The sequence below is a fragment of the Mya arenaria genome, chromosome 6 (genome assembly GCF_026914265.1).
Source record: "Mya arenaria isolate MELC-2E11 chromosome 6, ASM2691426v1".
Lineage (NCBI taxonomy): Eukaryota > Metazoa > Mollusca > Bivalvia > Myida > Myidae > Mya > Mya arenaria.
In genome coordinates this window covers 72,961,597-72,981,412 of record NC_069127.1, presented here as the reverse complement: position 1 = coordinate 72,981,412, position 19,816 = coordinate 72,961,597, and the positions used below count along the sequence as shown (strand labels likewise).

The following is a 19,816-nucleotide window of genomic DNA, read 5'->3' as shown; positions in this document are numbered from 1 at the left end:
AATTGCGGTTCCTGTACACTGCAGTTCCACTCATTATGATCTATCACTTTATGAAGTTTTATTAAATTCCATCCAATAGTTTTCAAGTTATGCTCCGGACAAGAAAAAGTAACAAAGGGCAGTAACTCTGTATAATAGCTGAAATAGAATTGCGGTTTCTGTACACTGCACTTCCACTCATTATGATCTATCACTGTATGAAGTTTTATAAAGTTCCATCGAATAGTTTTCAAGTTATGCGCTGGACAAGAAAAAGTAACGAAGGGCAGTAACTCTGTAATTAATTAGCTGAAATAGAATTGTGGTTCCTGTACACTGCACTCTCTCTCATTATGATCTATCACTGTATGAAGTTTTATTGAATTCCATCCAATAATTTTCAAGCTATGCTCCGTACAAGAAAAAGTAACAAAGGGCAGTAACTCTGTAATTGGCTGAAATAGAATTGCGGTTCCTGTACACTGCACTCCCTCTCATTATGATCTATCACTGTATGAAGTTTTATTAAATTCCATCCAATAGTTTTCAAGTTATGCTCCGGACAAGAAACAAGTAACAAAGGGCGGTAACTCTGTAACTGGCTGAAATAGAGTTATGGTTCTTGTGCACTGCACTTCCTCTCATTGTGCTTTATCATTGTATGAAGTTCCAATAAATTATATCCCGTACTTTTCAAGTTATACGCCAGACAAACAAAAGTAACAAAGGGCAATAACTCGGTAATAAGCAAGAATAGAGTTATGGTTGTTGTACACTGCACTTCCTCTCATTATGCTCTATCATTGTATGAAGTTTAATCCAATTCCATCCAATAGTTTTTAAGTTATGCTCCGTACAAGGTAAATTGCAACGGACCGACCAACACACTGACAAACCGACCGACCGACCGACCACAGGGTGACTCCAATATACCCCCTTCAAACTTTGTTTGTTGGGGGTATAAAAATAGTTCAATTGAAAGCTGAATTATATTCATTTAGAAAAGGAAATAGATTACAACAATATTGGCAATTTTTAAACCACAGAACATGAGTTACCCTCATACTTTTTTTAATGTATTTTAATGCCTTTAATATACAAGAAAGAAACAAGTATGTAACTCAAACTTACCATATTTCACAGAAGTTCAGTTTTTTTTCAAATTTCTTTATCAACAAAGAAACAATCCATTTGTACCGAGTTGCCACTAAAATAGGAGTAAACGCCCTTAAAATTGGTATCAAAAATCAAACAAAATTAACATTTTAGACACAAACAAATGAGCCAGGTGCCTGTGATATTGGACACGGAGGTATCATATATTTATATACAACTTGGTGATTCAAACTTTACTGGCAAACCATATAGTCTCAATTGCAAGCCGAGTTTAAGTTACTATTATCACAGTCCGTGACCCAGCACTTAAACATATCATTACTGTAATTGTCTTTGTGACAAGTATAGACTAACATCTTTCTTTTTATCAAAACATCACGCTTTATGAACTTCATGAACTGATGAAGTCAAACACTTGTACTAGCAAAGTCGACTTAGATAGGTTATATTATGTTGATTATGTTACATTTATGGAGACAACACTCGAAGACGAACGCAACATGTGTCTTCCTTCCAAGTCAAGTCAAGTCAATATTTATTTATTGTCGAGTACTAGCATCAACAGTTTAACATAAGCTATGAATAGCTTTTGACCGACATAATAAAAAAGCATAATTTATGTAACTAATATATCACACACATCAGTGCATGCAAATAATAATATTCAGTACAGCATGTACACTTGAAACAAATAAATAATTCTTATAATAAAATCACAAAAACATATTTGGCAGTTGATAGACATTAGGCTATATATAAAATGTAGGTAAATTAGCATAATTTAAAGCATAAGTTAATCGAAAATACTAATCACAAGGTAATACGACAATGCATTTACCATGGAAATAAAACAAAAGAAGTCACAATTAATTAACATTATTTAAATCAAAGACACATTGAAAGAGACCAGCTGCCTAGGCAGTCTAAGCTCGCTAGGTCCCATCCAACATATCTTTGATTAAGACATTTTACAGCATGATATATGACAGCATTCTTATATGCAAAATGAGCATTTGCAGTTATCTCCGCTCCATGCCCGGACTAAACTCTTGAAATGATTAAAATTAGTTTCTTCCCTGAAATGTTGCGGAAGGGAGTTCCAGAGTTTAGGGGCACCGGAGCTGAAAGAATTGCACCCATATGTTGTAGTTCTTACAGTTGGGATAGCAGCCATCATCTTATATCTAAAGTTAAAGGAATGTTCTTTTATAACCACTAAGTCATGTAGATACATTGGACATTCCACGAGTAGTTCTGGCTTCCATTTATTACTTAAATGTTGATATTTTTTTTTTATGTTTACAACACATTAACATGTCCAAAAAGGTAATATAACGTGTTCGCTGAAGAGAAAATAACTGAATGAATAAGTTCTTCTTCTTCTTCTTCCATATACTGAGCTCTTCAAAGAGCGCAAGTACAACGAGACTAGGCGTGGTGGTGGCGCAGCGTCTCAAAAAGGTTTAGCGAAAAAATTATGAAAACAGGGAGAACTCGAAGACTTACGCAACGTGTGACTTCCTGCAAGGGGTAGCTCAGAGAAAGTAGCTGAATGAATTAGTTTAGCGAAAAAATAAAAACAGGTTAAAATAATTCTCCAATTTCGTGACCTGCCGTAAATAAGTCGTGTTTGATGTCGCATGTCGCAAATGCGCGGTTATAAGTTCGGCGTTCTAATCTATACAAACTCACGCCCTGACATTTGGACTCTATACAGTACAGCTAGAACGTTTATCGTGTAGTAGACCTTTGAGCTGTTGACTGCGGACTTGCGGCAAGTGGGTATAAGCTGGTATACAACCTGGAGGTCCGTACGGAAGTCTTCGGAATTACGGTAGGGTATATTTTAAAAGACTTGCTGGTCCGGACCATTTCCTAGCCACAATGGGAGCAGGATTTTTCAACCCCAAGACTTTTCAACCCCTTCAAAAAACGAAGACTTTTCAACCCTCAGATTTTTCAACCCCTATTTCAAAGACTTTTCAACCCCTATTTGAATTATTCTAATAGCCATAATGAAGACTTTTCTACCCCTAAATCAAAGACTTTTCAACCCCTTTTATTTGATTTTTTTCCTTTAAACTTTAACACATTCATTCATTTGGAAATAAATGTGTTTGTTATTTTAATGCTTTTTAAAAGAGCACACGTCAATTATAGCAATTAACACATTGTTATTGAAATACAATTAAAGATGTATTTGACCAAACTTTTGTTTTCTAGATAACAAAACAATACGTGTATAATTGCAAAAGAAAGTAATTAATTGCATTGAAGGTGTCATTTTATTAATAATGTATCGTAGTCTATTTGTTTGAATGTAACCATTTTAAATAATGACGAACGAAGACAGTTTCTCAAACCTTACTTCTATAGACACCCTAATACATATAAGTTAGAAATATTAATGAATTCAAGCAACAAGCAAACGCAAACACATTTGTATAATAATAATAATAATAATAATAATAATAATAGTAGTAATAATAATAATAATAATAATAATAATAATAATAATAATAATAATAATATATTTATTTAGAGAATGTACAAACACATATATATGACAAAATTACAGGTTCAACCATAACAACATCATATTTACAATGTGGCCTTCTATGAAGAAAAACAAACAAACAAAAACAAAATGCATTTGGTAAATCAAAAAACATCTGCATCGCACTTAATTATACATTCCTATACAAGAACTTTTGATGTTTTTAATATAATTAGTCTATACAAATCATGTTTAATTAACATAACAATTATTTGAATATACATCATGTACACACCGACATGTCTACAAATAAAACAAAACAATTTATAAAACAACAGTTATTTCAATCTTTAAGATAATGAAAGATGATATACCTTTTTGAAACTAATGGTATGCACATTTCAAGAGGTGCACTTTATAATTATGCTTAAATGTGTTTAACTTTTTCGCATTTCGTATTTCATCCGGAATAGTATTCCAAACCTTCATACTGTAGTACGAAAGGGAATCCATGAAATAGTTAGTTCGCGGTGTTTGTATCAAAACTAAATCTTGTTTTGAAGTTGATCTTAGAGAATAGAGTTCATTATTTGCAAAGATTAGCAACTCAGACATATACATCGGAGCCTTTCCATTAAGGATATTATAGACAAGGGTTGCACAGTGATATTTACACCTGTCTGTAAACGTTAGCCACAGAAGTTCTTGTAACAATCCGTTTGAAGATGACCGTTTAGGAATTTTAAGAATGATTTTTGCAGCCCTATTTTGCAAGGATTTAACTTTATATAAGTAACTTGAGTTTCCTTTGCCCCAAATATGACAACACTAATCTAAAATTGGAAGGATATATATGCATTGTAAAACAATCGTTTCATCTCATCATTGGGGTAGAACAATAGACGTTTCAAAAGTGAGATTTTACAGTTGATTCTTTTGCAAACAATTTCTGTTTGCGGACGCCATTTTAGGTTATTATCAATATAGATTCCAAGTAGTTTTTGCACAGTCACATTTTCTAATGCTGTTCCATCGATTGTAAGATTTAATTTACTAACTTGTTTTGTTTTATATATAGTTCCGATAACCATACCCTTGGATTTAGTTGGATGCAATGACATGTTATTTATTTGGCACCAATAGACAACGAGATTTAGATGTCGTTGTAGTTTACTTTCAATGATGTTTACATTACTACCGGTTTCATGCAATGTTGAGTCATCTGAAAATAAATCGATGTTCATATTCGTTTTACAAAGCGCAATGTCATTGATATATATATAAGAAACAGCAGTGGACCAAGAATGGATCCCTGAGGTACTCCTGATGATATTGGAAGCAAGCCAGACTGTATGTTTCCGACTTTAACTAATTGTTTTCTATTAGATAAGTAGGATTTAAAAAAAACTTTATCGAATTTTCAGAAAAATGATTCAAGTTTAATTTATGTAGTAGAATTTCATGATCCACTAAATCAAATGCCTTTCTTAGGTCTAGAAAGACAGCACCAACAATTTAGCCACTGTCAATATCTTTTACCCATTCATCTATTAAACTTGTTAACGCTGTACAACAGGAATGGTTTTTCCTAAATCCAGACTGTTTAGTGTGTACGAGGAGTGATCCAGAATTACGTGGACATCTTACATATTTTCTATATTTATCGGCTAAATCATTTAAAAAGTCATGAATATCTTATTCAAAGTGTTCTGCATAGGGCAGATTTCACAAAATAGGCAATTATGTGGCCCATTTTCTTTCATTTATTGTTATTGCATGTCAACGTCATTTATACAGCAATTGCCTTTCCCAACCCAATAAGAACACCTTATAGAAGTGATTTGTATTAAAATAATGAAAATATTGTGTTAAATAAGGTAAAAAAAATGTAAAAATATGCCGATAATTAGGACAAAAAAGACTGAAAATCTTCCCGGAACCAATATACCACTTTTTTGAGGATGCTTTTCAGTAACATCTGGTAAGTATTTTTTTCTTGTCTGTTGAATAATGTTTGCAAGAAATGTTAATTAAAACAATAATATATCTAAAATGATTGCATTTCGTTCGTAATATACCTAAATTTTCGGTAATTGCGCATGGTGATAACGTTACGGTAATCTGTCCTCCAATTGTTGTGTAACATTAGCAGACATGATCCTCTGCTTACTGTTTTAAGCCTAAACACACCTTTATTAAATTACTGAAAACAAAGACTACGTGTCGGATAAAAACAGTATTGCATGTAACAAGAAATTGGTCATTCCCGATCATAAAGTTTTTTAGGTCTAAAAATGTGTTAATGTTACGCAAAATCGATTCTGTCCCATTTTAGCATGACGATAGCACCTTTTCTATTCGTGAATAATTTACACCGACTGAGGGTTAACATCCGGGTAGCGATTACTTTTATATTGGGCTGGTTCACAGTTGACATTGAAATGATAAAAATAGTGGTGAATACCGTTGATAAAAACAAAGACTACGTGTCGGATAAAAACAGTATTGCATGTAACAAGAAATTGGTCATTCCCGATCATAAAGTTTTTTAGGTCTAAAAATGTGTTAATGTTACGCAAAATCGATTCTGTCCCATTTTAGCATGACGATAGCACCTTTTCTATTCGTGAATAATTTACACCGACTGAGGGTTAACATCCGGGTAGCGATTACTTTTATATTGGACTGGTTCACAGTTGACATTGAAATGATAAAAATAGTGGTGAATACCGTTGATAAAAACTTAATCCAAGTTTGGCTCACTCTGTCCTTCGATGTAACGTTAACATTAGTCACGCTAGCATTAAGACAAGCGCTTAATAAAGCGAGAAAATCGTTGAAATTTGATGACTTTCCCGAGTCAATTATTCGAACATAACAATGTCGTCTGTAAACTATCGTTTGTAAGTATTCATTCATTAGGTACTTAGTTTATATTGAATTCATACCGCTTTTTTGTTTGATATCGTTATTTATTGGACAGAATTAAGAATGCAAACGTTATAAAATGGACAGAAATATAGATGATAACGTGACAAATGGACATAACTCCAAATGTGACATTGGACAGAAACCTTCTTTTTTTTATAAAACACATATTTATGTTTTTTTGTTGTTTTTTTGTGATCCATTGTATGCTTTTGATACAAGGTGAACTGTTTAATACTTAATCTGAATTTGATTAAGTAAGCTGAATGTTTATGTTATAATTGGGACTGAAATATGTTTGCTAATGTGACAAAATGACTCTTCCCCTAATGTTACATAGGACAGAAGCAGAGTTTGACATCAACAAGAGAGAATGCTTGAGATGAAAGTCAATATTTGTATGCTCATTTTGTGATTCATTGTGTTTCTTATTTGACAAATCTTATTTTTGACACAAACTTGTGTTATATATTGTATCTTTACCTTATTTTCGTCACCTGAATGCTAGTGTTACATTTTGGACAGAACAATGTGTGCTATTGCATGACAATAGGACATCTCCCTTGGTGTTACTTTTGGAATCCTGTTTGAACCCCCCCCCCCCCCCCTTAGAGTATATATACAATAAAAATTTAGTTAAAGGCCTAGTTTAGGTCCATTTTCATAATAAAACATTGAAAACTGCACAGCAGGTCTTATCAGATTGGAGATCTGATGAGACTATTTTCCCTGAACCCCACTCCTGGAGATCTGATAAGACCTTTTCTATTTTCCCTGAACCCCACCCCTGGACCTAGGGTGTGTGGTTACAATTGACTGGTGCATTATGACCAGTGGTATTGTGGCGCAAGTTGACGAACTAAATGTTGTTCTATGTTGAAGGAGTCTGATGAATAGATTTACAGATAATAAATTGACGTTGTATTCTTGTAGTATTTCAAACAAAACGGTTTTTTGAATGTAGCGAAACAATAAGAAGTGTTAGTAAAAGTAGTATCTAAAATGATCTGTTGCTAAAAATTTAAAATTTTTGAATTTATGGCATTTACGTTCGAGTGTTTTGTTTTAGTTTGTAAGATTGTGAAGACAGCTCTGTGAATTTAATCTCTCAAATCTGCTCCCTTGGTAGAAAACATTATGTATTGTGTTAGTTTTGTGAGGCAATGAGAAAGTACCCCTGGTGGGGATCAAACCAAACCCACAACTTCTTGTGTTAGAGGCAGACATATATAACTTAGAACACTCTCATATCTCAACAGAAAGTATGTAATAATTTAATTTCTTTTTCAGAACCATACCCTTGAAGACAAGAAGATGATGTGTAAATCGTCTGAATTGTTTGACAGTTGCAATTTACTTACATTAAACATTATTTTATAAGAATTGTCTTTCGCTGTGTCGGGTTGGATTATATGCAAGGTTACTGCAGGCGGGGTGGTTATTGTTACAGGTTTTAAAGTTCTGGATGTTTGTTTGCTTTTTTATGATAAGATCTTTTGATCAGTGTCCATGTCACTCTTTAGGCATATACAGTTCCGGGCAAAGATTTCTGATCAACCTCTTCTTATGACACTGTGTATTTGTACACAACCTCTGTAAATTGATCTTAATCTAATGCACCAGTCAATTGTAACCACGCCCCCCCAGGTCCAGGGAATAGCGGGAACTTTGACTTCTAGTCCAGCAAACCCCGGGTAAAATCCCCGCCCTGCGGTGACGAACTGTTGGTAAAACCCCGGCCAAATGCCCCCCCCCCGCACCCCAGAGACTCTATATAAGTCAATATCTCCGCTAAATTTGACACTAAGACAAAACCACCGCACTCACACGGCCATGCGGGGCCAACTGGAAAGTAACCCCCATAGTAAAGTCAACCAGAATCAATTGAGTGTGATGATGCAATGCAATCACATGACCATGATGACGTCGATGGATTCTATTTATAGCATCGAATTCACATTGTTCATTTAGTTGAATCCAATTGCAGTAAGGCTGTAAATACCTTTTGATAAGTAAGAACTATTTATTTTTCCAAATTTGTTCTTAGTTATTTATTAATTATTCGAAATAGAAAAAATAACAGAAAACTAAACATTAGGTCACATGGGTATTTTCTGAAAATCTTGGTGTCACGTGATTAAATTTGAACACAACTATGACCTAGATAAGGAATGCTTGTAATAGGATTTATCAACATGCTAAATCAACTATCTTTAAAGCGTTTTCTGGTTTTGAAAATGAGTTTGTGAACTACATTTACTTCATTAACCTAAGGAAACAGCTATTTTGTCTGTACAATGCATACAAGTGAAATAACTGGTAGGGTTTTGATACGGCGTTCTCTTCAGCTAACACGTCCAAAAAGGTAATATATAACGTGTTCGCTGAAGTTCTTTAGCTACAAAACGTGAAATCTGCCATAGACGATACAATTTTTAGGTCTGAAAATTTAATGAGTTTTGAAAACTTACGGGATTTAAAATTAAAGGAACGCACGGTCGGCGCACCGTCTAAAACCTACGTTTACAAACTTTTAATGTATCTTTCATGACACGATTTCCTTCCATGTTTATCCACGAAATTTCGCCAAATTACGTCACATATTACGCTGACGTCACACTAATATACTGTTCAAATTTCTGATGCCATTTCCGTTTTTAAGTTGTTATTTTCTGAGTTGATTACAAGCACAGTCTGTGGCACAATATGTCGTCATAGGACTTTGTAGAAGCGCGAGCGGTGATAAAGTTTTGCGTTTGATTGGAGAGAACACCGACACAGACTATGAAAATGATGGCCAAGGCAAAAATAAAGCAACCTGTGTGTCGTTCATTAGTATTCAACTGGCATCAACGTTTTAGAGAAGGGCGAGATTCCATAGAAGGCGATACGGGAAGAGGACGGAAGAAGACGAGGGGCACGACGTTAGTGACGTCGGTGAAGAACGTTATCGACGGCCATTACAAATACGCATTTCTCTGTATTATAGGTATTTTTATTTAAAAATATTATGTTTTTCTGAAATAAATGTGAACAGCCAAAACGAGTTAACTGTTAACAATCGTTGCCAAAAACGTAACTTATTCACAAATGAATGAATTTCATAATCATGAGCAGTATATTTAAAGCATATACTTCAAATTGCTTGACAATTAATACGTTTTATACTCAACCATCATGCATCGTAAACTTGTTTTAGAAAAAACGTGTTATGACTGCACTTTTCTGTACATGTGGGTATTGCGTGATCACATTTGTTATATATATTAAAAGTAGCACCATGTAATGTATTAAACAATTTGCTTAAATTCCAATTCATAACATTTTAATTCGTTATTTAAGAAAATCATAGTAGAATAATGACGCAAACACACGTTCAAAATTCAAACAGTCAATTGCAACTATAATGGTGGCAAGATATACACAATTGTTTCTTGGTAACGTAATTCACATTATGAGTAAACTGAACTAAATTCTCGTAAAATGTTCTTCAAACATTATTATATATTCAAAATGATTGTCTGTGTTCATAAATATCTAAATTCGTTTATGAAACTCGTCAAAAAACTGCATCACTGTTATAATGTCAGACTCCGCTAATGTGCATTTTTCTAGAACCAAAAGGCATTGGTTCATCGACAAAACAAAAAATGTCATCAGAACTCTTCAACATTGAGTCATCTTTGTTGGCCATTTGAATGTTGGACATGCTTTGCCCTTCCCTTGTTCCATAAAGTTAGGGAAGTTCATCATCGGAAGGATTGTATTTAACTACTTTGCCGATGTACCAGTAATCGTTGTAAATGGCTGCAACTAATTCATTTTCTGTGAATGACGCCATATACTGTAAAGAGTCCAATGCAATGTCAGCCGAATTTAAAATAGAATAAAGTCCAATGTCTGTCGTAATTGAAACAGTATAGAGTCCAATGTTTGTCCAATATTAATTGTTGCTGTATAGATTCCAATGTTTGTCAAATTCGTAACAGTATAGAATCCAATATCTGTCGATTTCGAAACAGTATAGAGTCCAATATATGTCCATTTGCAGCAGTATAAATTTAAGTCCAATGTTGTCCAACTTTGTAGCTGTATAGAGTGCATTGTTTGTCCAATTTGTAACAATATATAGTCAAATGTCTGTCGAATTTGAAATAGCATAAAGTCCAATGTATGTCCAATCTTTCTATAAAAACTTACAGAAACATTATAGTTCAGTAGTCGAAAGTTTAAACAACCCGTTTAAAGGGGCTGTACTCCGTATGATAAAATAGCGAAAAAACAGAAAATTGTCGAAAATTGACATCAACTTGGCATCGATGTGTACAATGCATTAATACTTACTAACTGAAGTACCATTATGTTTACAATTTATTTTTGGTTAGAAGTTATTTCGTATTTTTCCATTAAAAAAAGATTACTGGGTATGTCTACCAGGTATAATTCATTCCTTATGCGTGATTGGCTAGTCGGTGTTATCACGTGATATTACCGAGGTAGGTATATAGCTTAAATATGTCACCCGTTTAGAGTAAGCCACCTTGGCTCAGTGGATACGACGCTGGACTGCTATATTGGCGACACGGGTTCGAACCCGGTCTCCGACACAATTATCTCTTCACATATTGGTACATTTTTACAATAATGGTATTAAAGCATAACATATTTTATTAGATAATTGTCCTGAGATTCGTTACCATTTGGTGCCATTTTGGTGTACAGTCCCTTTAATAGCAAAGGGTCAACGCCAATGACATATTAAACTCAAAGGATTGTTAGGTACCACTTGGAACGGTCAGTATCTAATGTAAATTTGAAGCTGTACTAATAGTGTCTAATGTTTGTCAAATTTGTGTAGCTGTTTCGAGTCCAATGTTTGTCCAATTTAACTGTATAGAGTTCAATGTATATCTCAGTTTGTAACTGTAAAAAGGACAAATGGTTGTCATACAGGGAGACGCATGTAAAGTCTCAGATTTATATAGTCCAATGTCTATCCTATCGGCCGGACGTCTGGAAGGTGGTAAATTATAAAGTTCTTAACACGACACGATTTATGTTTTAAGTAAGATTCCTTTTTGTTGTTTTTTCGATCAGGTTGTCAATAAATTAGGTTTCATCTCCTGTTTTTGTCTTTAAGCTAGTTATGGTTTAACATGCATTTAGAATAAAGCTCTGCTTACAGATAGAAAACTGATTGCAAGTCTCGCCAAACCTGCTGGTGACATAAATCAATTCGATCTAACAAATAATGTCAAACAGCAACAAAATAATAGCATTTTGTAGATTGTTACTGTCGTAGCATTATGAAACATTCATCAAGTTGTATTCTTCAAACCATTTAACCATATGGTAACATCCTCAGTTATGATATTAAATAATGCTAAACACTCATAAGAGTTATATGTTAACAAGTACATTTCGTAGAATAAAGTTAAGTACCAAATTATAAAAGCAGGGAATTAACCATATGAAGTATGACTTCAGTACAAATAATGTTGTTATCGCATTTCAAAGTAGCCTGTTTGGTCAGATGACAAATTCCTATTTTTGCGTTTTATGGAAGACAATGTGAAATAATATATAAACAAAATATGATAAGGCATCGTGGTTTACAACATGATCAGTACGTCATAGCGAATAACAACCCCATATAGTTTATTTGGTTTTAAATAACTATCCGTAAATTAACTAAAATCACTACTGAATATGTTCCATTAATTCATCGAACTTATCTGACAAAGTTAGTGAAGAAATCCAGCAATAAACATGGTATTACGTCAGCACCCCTTCATCCCCAGTGCCACTTCTGTGTCGAAAACCATTTTGGGTTCATTAACCAATAACCTTGTACCAATCTCCTGAGAATACCATATTGATCTAAATCTCAAAAGATGAAACCAACTGACTGACGTTTTATCTAACTTGGTAATAACCAAATCTGATAACTTTCTCATACTTCGTGAAGACAAAGTGCTTATAAACATATCAGGTATATGCTATACTTACAGTGTTTTTAAAGTGTTATCTCCACATCTGGTAAATATCATACCCCCGGTGTCTATGTGTAATAACCAAATCTGGTAACTTCTTCATATCTAGTGAAGACAAAGTACCAAATCTGGTAAATGCTATACTAACACTGTTTTAGTGTAATAACCACGTATGTGAGTGGTAAATATAATACCACGGTGTCTACGTGTAATAACCAAATCTGGAAACTTCTATATAACAGTGTTTTAGTGTAATGACCAAATCTGGTAATTGTCATACCAAACCTACAGTGAAGTGGATTACTTATCAATAACATTGTTTTTCAACGTTATAAGTGCTTTTACCAAACCTAGTAAATGACAACTAAACATTGTTAACAGATCAGTACTATCTACAACATAGTGTTATCAAATTAGCTGCCAACCACCTAGCTGTTTTACCAGATCTGCAATCTTCAACCCTTACCAGATCTGGTGTATTTTATCATCTATCAAATCTAACCTGATCTGATAGACCACTCAACAGCAGGCCCCACATACATATATATTAACCATTGGACAATAAAGGTACACTGTACGATATCAGCACTTACGACCAGGACGGCGGCGGAGGATTCTCCTTGTGGCGGTTTTTCCACCCAGATGTATTTCGGGAAATGTTATTATACACATGCTGTTGACACTTATGTTTTATTTTACGATATTTCGTAAAAACACTTTTATGGCATTAATAAATGCCCTATTTTCATTCAAAGCTTGTGTTACGTTTTCCCTTCATCCATACGAGTTCGACCCGGCCTGTCACTTAGTACTTGACGTTGAACAATACATAAATGCTAAGAACTGTGTTAACCATTTAGGGGGAAACGTTATGGACTGTTTGGTGTTACCTACGAACTACTTGGAATTATCGTTTCCAAAGACATTAAATAATTATGAAACTTATTTGTTAGTTACAGTTAAATAAAATTATTGAACAATGTCGCCTCTTTATCTGAGTCACCGACGGTTTATCGAAAGCCAGGTCCAAACGGACCCTGTTACACTAGGTGTGCAGTAAACTCCCATATGTTATACAAGGGCAGTAATGTCAGGTGCGTCCAGGTTTCCTGGTTCATTGTTTTGGTTGAAAAACGTCCTCGATATTAACACTGTTTTCTATATGTTTCAACGATATATTTTATTAGACCTTGTGTACCGAATGATGAGTAATTGTTTGTTTACAATAACGCTTGATTTAGATCAAAATTATGTCTATATTAAAATATCTCGTGATATAAATACACGTTCTTAGTAGGCTTACCGACTTACTCAATGCACTTTATTCTTCAAAACTTCGATTTAGTACCATTTTCATTTGTGCAAACCTAATCAGATACCTTGTTTTGGGCAGTGATAGTATTGTTATTGTTATCCGATTGCAGATAGCCAGACTTCGAGATAAATCACCACAAGGAAATGCTTACTGGTTCATTCTGTTCATTTTAAGAACCCAGGTTCATCCCAAATCTGGTTAATCTTTGTCACGATAAACTATGCAAATTACCAGTCATTCATCTCTTTTATTATATTTCCACACCATAACTAACTTTGTTAATTTAATAGTTAATACAGTACGAAGGTGAACGTATTTATAATTCATACTTTCAGGGAACGAAAACAAAAAGAAAACAAGAAAACAAACCTGAACTTAAATAGAGGCAAAAACAAGAGGCTTGTAGATGGCAAGGAACCAGGTACTCATTTAAATAAGTGTTCCACATAAGTTAACATTCACTACATACATTTCATAAACAAATGAAATAAAGTGTTAAAAGGGCAATTTTTTAATTGATATGGATAGTGTCTTTTACTTTTCAACAATTAAAAGCTGTAAAATATTTCACTAAAATAAATTAACATGATTACATACATTGTGAACATTCACTCATGATAAATATCTTTAATTTACAGCACAGAAGTCTCTTGCAAATAGTCGTGTCTACTTTTAAGACGAAAGGGGCATGTAAGTGAAATATGAGGTTCAGGCCTCAGAGTATGCTCACAATCCTCACCAAATTCCATAATGAAGAATTATGTATGAAATTACTTAAGTTTGTGTCTAAACTAACAACAGCTTTGTTTTGGAACTATCATATAGTTCCATAGTTTTTGAAATTGTTATGTATACTTATGTGTTTTGACCTCGGTAGTTGTTAATTCGACTTTGGTATTTGTTCACGTTTTGACGGGGTTTCTTTTGTTTCGACGTTGTTCCAACGTATGCTGTGTGCGCTCCGCACATCAAACCTAAATATCTAGTCCTTTAGCCCCTCATAGTGTAAGTTTCTTATATTGCCATAAGTATGGAACTTGTATAGATTGATTTCTTCTAGTTTTTGTCTTGTTTACAAACTTTAAGTAGTATTTTAACGAATGTCATATATTTTCGCGATTATGTTATTCGTTTACAATAGCTTCGTACTCTTGGTTATTTCAAGGTTGTTACATTTTTGCAATTTAAGTCAAGATTGACCATCTAATTACAATGTAACTAGTTTTTATATACATTTATTACATAGTAAGGAGGAAGACTTATTTTGAGCTGTTGGTCTAGCTTATGGTTGAGCGGTTTGCTTTAAGTGATGTTTTGTTTATTTGGCAACCATTAGTTGTTTTACGAGGAACATTCCTCCGCAATATGCTGGTTTAGTAAGATTCCCAGAACGTATTCAGTGTTTTAAAACAAAGCTTATACCCTCAAACATATTCTGGACCAAACATCTTAACATGTAATAATTAGTCTTATACAGGTGTTTTTGTATACTTTTAGCTTTTTACTAACATCATCATCATACATTACGCTAATGTGTGAATAAACGGTTAAAACTTTGTGCGTCTTGATTTGGTCTCGGAAGCACGACAAGCTTTATATTTTTCTCTTGAATTCAAAGAGTTTTAAGGACGATTGCTATAAAACTTATACATTGTAAGCTGTATTTTCACTGCTTTTGCTTGTTTTGCCTTTGCCAATAATTATATTCTTGCTGGTATTTGGTACTCTCTGTATTGATGTTCAAGGTCTACTTTACTGTTAACGTCCCCTTGTATTTCGTCATATACACATACATGCACATACTATAGTTTAAGATACACATGTGTCATTAAATGTACTTGTTATTTCTTACATATTATTTTCATAATATCGATAGGATATCGTCAATAGTAATATCATTCACTTCAGTTTTATAATATGTTTTATGTACGTATGTTATAACTTAACATAATAAACGATGTTGTTTTTACACGAATTTTTAAACGAATTTGTTCATACTCGAATTAGCTGGAGTTGTTATAATAAGACAGACACTTAATATTAAACGTCTATTTGAAAACAATTTTCGCAGAAATTCGTAATCACAGATCAATCACGAACTCATCAAACATGGTAAACGAAGCTAAACAACTAACACAAACAATATGGCTGGAACAAGGTAAACAAAGCAAATTTAAATGATGTGCCTTATCATTTTACACGTAGACCAGCTTCTTACTTCTCATAAAACTTGCAATAGTACTTCAATATTGTTTTATCCCGCTTTTCTTTGCGTCTCTTTAGATCAAGCTTAGTCGAAAATGACTTTCCATTTCTTTTACACACATGACACTTGTCTGGATGATGATTTTGCTGCATGTGTATTTAATGGGATGAACGTGGTTTTTTTTCCTGCCAGCATATAACACACTTGTAGCGTTCTTTCCTAGCATGTCTGCTATTTTGAACTGAAATTGATGATAACATTGAAAAGATTGGAAGATGTTGTTAAAAGTATATTCAAAATATTTGTATTATATTGCTACGTATTGGTCATTCGAGTTGATATAGACTAAACTCTTATCACTCATCATAAAAGTGTGGATTATTTAAAATTGTCTTTTTGGGGGAAATAATAAAAGGAAACAAAAAGTTTACCTTATAGATTATGCAGATGTTTCTAAGCATATTGTTTAAATATGACAATCAAATTAAAAAGAGAGACAACCTTCAGAAAACTGTCAACAATATAACGTCTTAAATGTTTGTCACAAGTCTGTAAACAGTATTTTAATTCAAGACCTAATCGTGTCTCGTCTTACTATATTACCTCCAACATATAATGACAAATCTACTTTAAACAGAGAGTTCTGATCAAAATGACCCTTCGTAGACGTGTTATAGTTAACAGATATGGATTAGGAAAACAATCGACGCATTTAAATCGTTATTTAGTGTGCCATAGATTTACCCGTTTGGGATGAACCTAGGTTCTAAAATGTAAAGAATGAACCAGTAAGCATTTCCTTAAATTTGCCGATTAATTACCAAAACTGGCAAAACAATAACAATACTGCCATTTACAAAAAAGGTATCGAATGAGGTTTGCACGAAACAGAATGGTTTTAAATCGTAGTTTAAAAGAATAAAGTGCATTGAGTGAGTCGGTAAGCTTAGTTAGAACGTGTATTGTTGTCACGAGATATTTAATACAGACATAATTTTCATCTTAAACAAGCGTTATCGTAAACAAGCAATTGCTCTTCATTCGGTGTACAAGGTCGTTTTTAAGAAAAATCGTTGAAACATATAGAAAACTGTGTTAAAACTCACCGAATCAAGGACGTTTTTCACCCCAAACAATGAACCAGGAAACCTGGACGCACCTGACATTACTGCCCTTGTCATAAAAGAGTCGTTACAGTACATACAAAAATTCATTACATTACGATTTCAAACACAGTAAAATAATTTAAATTTTTTACTCTGTTCACGTTTTTTTTTTGTATGAAAATGGCTGATAATTAAATTAGTAATATTTTATCTAGTTTATTTATCATTGCGCTAATTTACATTTTTGACGCTGTTATTTTTTATAAACTGTCACAGATGAATAACTACACACACAATGCACTAGTTGATTTTATCCACGATCGATCCTCATCTTTACCCTCCTTTCGCTTTACGGATAATAAAAATTGATCCGAAATCAATATATCATCAATGTATTTTCAACACCCTCGGATAGCCTAGTAAGTATATCAATGGGGTGAAATGTTGCCGGTTGCGAGTTCGAGACCAGCGTTGAATTTTATTATTGTTCATTTTTGTTGTATTTCCTTTCAGTAGTATGTTCTTAATTGTTTATCATCGAACTCTTATCTATGGTGCGGTGTGATTCATTCATAATAAAAAGTGAGGTCCATAACAATGAAATGAAAGGTCGTAAATAAAATGCACATGTGACAGTTTAAATACGTCACTGAATATTGCTTGCCATATGCAATTTATATTGCTATGAAACAATATTTTTTAAATGATGTGAATAATTTCTTTACCTTGCAGAAACTTCAGCCTTTTCCGAGGGGAGATAACTTTACCGATGTGTTTCTCTTTTCTGAACGATATTGAGATGCACTTGCCTGAAAATGTTAATATTGGTATAATGTATAATAATTTTATGCTATACACTCATAATAGTTATATATGAACAAGTACATTTCGTAAATAGATTTAGTACCAAAATACAAAAGCAAGGTATGGCTTGTTTTGCTCGTTTTTTTATTCACCATATGGCTCACAGAATTATATTTAGGAAGTTGATTTCCAATTTCTGGCATGTTAGCTTTTTATTACTGCTTTGCCTTTTGCTGTATGTTTGGTGAAGTGAACACTGTGATTCTATATTAAGAACAAAAGGAGGTTCAAGAGGCGCCTAAGTTTGACATGGTAATCGTTTTGTCCTTATTGGATGTAAACAAATGAACTCGCTAAAGCCGAGGATGTCCCTCTTAATATGGTTTGATGAAATCGAATAAAATCTGATAGATCAAAAGTTCAGTTCCATAATTAAACAAGCAGATCTTTAGATCATGTAAGTAACGGTGTCAGCAGTCCCAAATAAGTGCATGACTCACGCAACATCCAAATAGAAACGAAACTTGATGCTTATCCCATGCATAGTTATGCCTGTTCACTTATTGCATGACCCAAAAGCTGTTCAATGTGACACAGTAGATGCGAGATGAGTTCAGTTGTTGTAAGGAGCACATGCTTTCTAAAAAGCATTGTCTATTTTAAGCATCAGAGTGTGACAATCATGTTAAAAGTGTCACAACATTTGCTCGTGCTACCTTCTCGCTTGAGCTACTGTTTAGTTTTAAATGGGCTAATGAATGCCTTATCCCTATGCGCTTAGCATAAGCTTTGTTTCGTTGCATTGTTTATATTAGGGAAATAAGGATAAATATAAATAAAACATTTCCAGCTTGAATTGTCCGTAAATATGTGAACATATAGGAGGGATTTCTAATCAGTCAATATGCTAAAAATAGATTTACTGATAAGCACAGTCCATAGCAACTGTAACAGGTAGTACAAACTTTGTACGACCTGGACTCTGTTTAACATAGATTTGCACTGGATTGGGTATGGACTTGGAGCCTTTATCTCTTAAAAAACAACACTCTGTTATAACACAAAATAAATATTTTTTCAGACCTTTCCCTTAACTTAAAACAAATGAAATTTAAGTGTAAAGGATTAATATGTGCGCGTGGTCAAGAAGATTTCACAGTTGCTAAATGAAAAAGTGGACATACAAATGCAGTAAACATTTTATTAGAGGAAAAGGACCCCCTGAGGAACATCCAGACCCTAAGCTTGCAACATATACATTAGAAATTTGAAAACTAAATGTAATATAGCCAGATAGATTTTTTTTCAAAATAAAAATATTTTCGTGTTTTTTTTTTTGCTTAAATTTATAGAAACCTTATAACTGAATAGATATTGATATTACATACTATTGTGGTATTAAATAAGATAGAATTTTACTAGAACTATTGAAGGTAATTGCAATATATATCGAAGATTTTACGACAGGTTGATAAATATTCCCAAAACAGATAGGCCTTAAACGCTTATAGCTATATTTGTATCACTAAGAATACATTGAAGTTTCAAAGGCTCTCTTGCAGTATGACAAACAGCCATTCAACTCACCTTACTACAGAAACACACAATATTCAGATTGATCAAGTCTTGCAGGAAATGTGCCATATGCGTGTTTGCATATATATGATAACTTATACAATTAAGGAAGACAATTACGTGTGAACATTCTTGCTCACGTGTTTCATTAATCCAAATTAAATTAAATTTAAATGCAGCGACCAGCTGTGAACCAGATTCCACTGAAGAGAGTCCAAAAAAGAGATAGGGGAAAATACTGTAAAACAAAGATAATATATGTCGTTTGAGCAGCTTCGGAATGATGTTAATCTGTTT

At 33.5% G+C, this 19,816-nt stretch overlaps 1 protein-coding gene across 6 annotated transcripts in view; it reads right to left on the bottom strand.

Annotated features, from left to right (window-relative positions):
- LOC128237132 (uncharacterized) overlaps positions 1-19,816 on the bottom strand; it is a 61,282-nt gene that overhangs the window by 30,168 nt on the left and 11,298 nt on the right. For 5 of the 6 annotated variants that reach the window (XM_052952385.1, XM_052952383.1, XM_052952387.1 and 2 more), the window contains exon 3: positions 17,866-17,949. The gene's annotated coding sequence lies outside the window, so the exon portion shown is untranslated. Of the gene's footprint in view, positions 1-2,601; positions 2,713-17,865; positions 17,950-19,816 lie in introns of those variants that run through there. The other variant, XM_052952386.1, reaches the window with a different exon arrangement.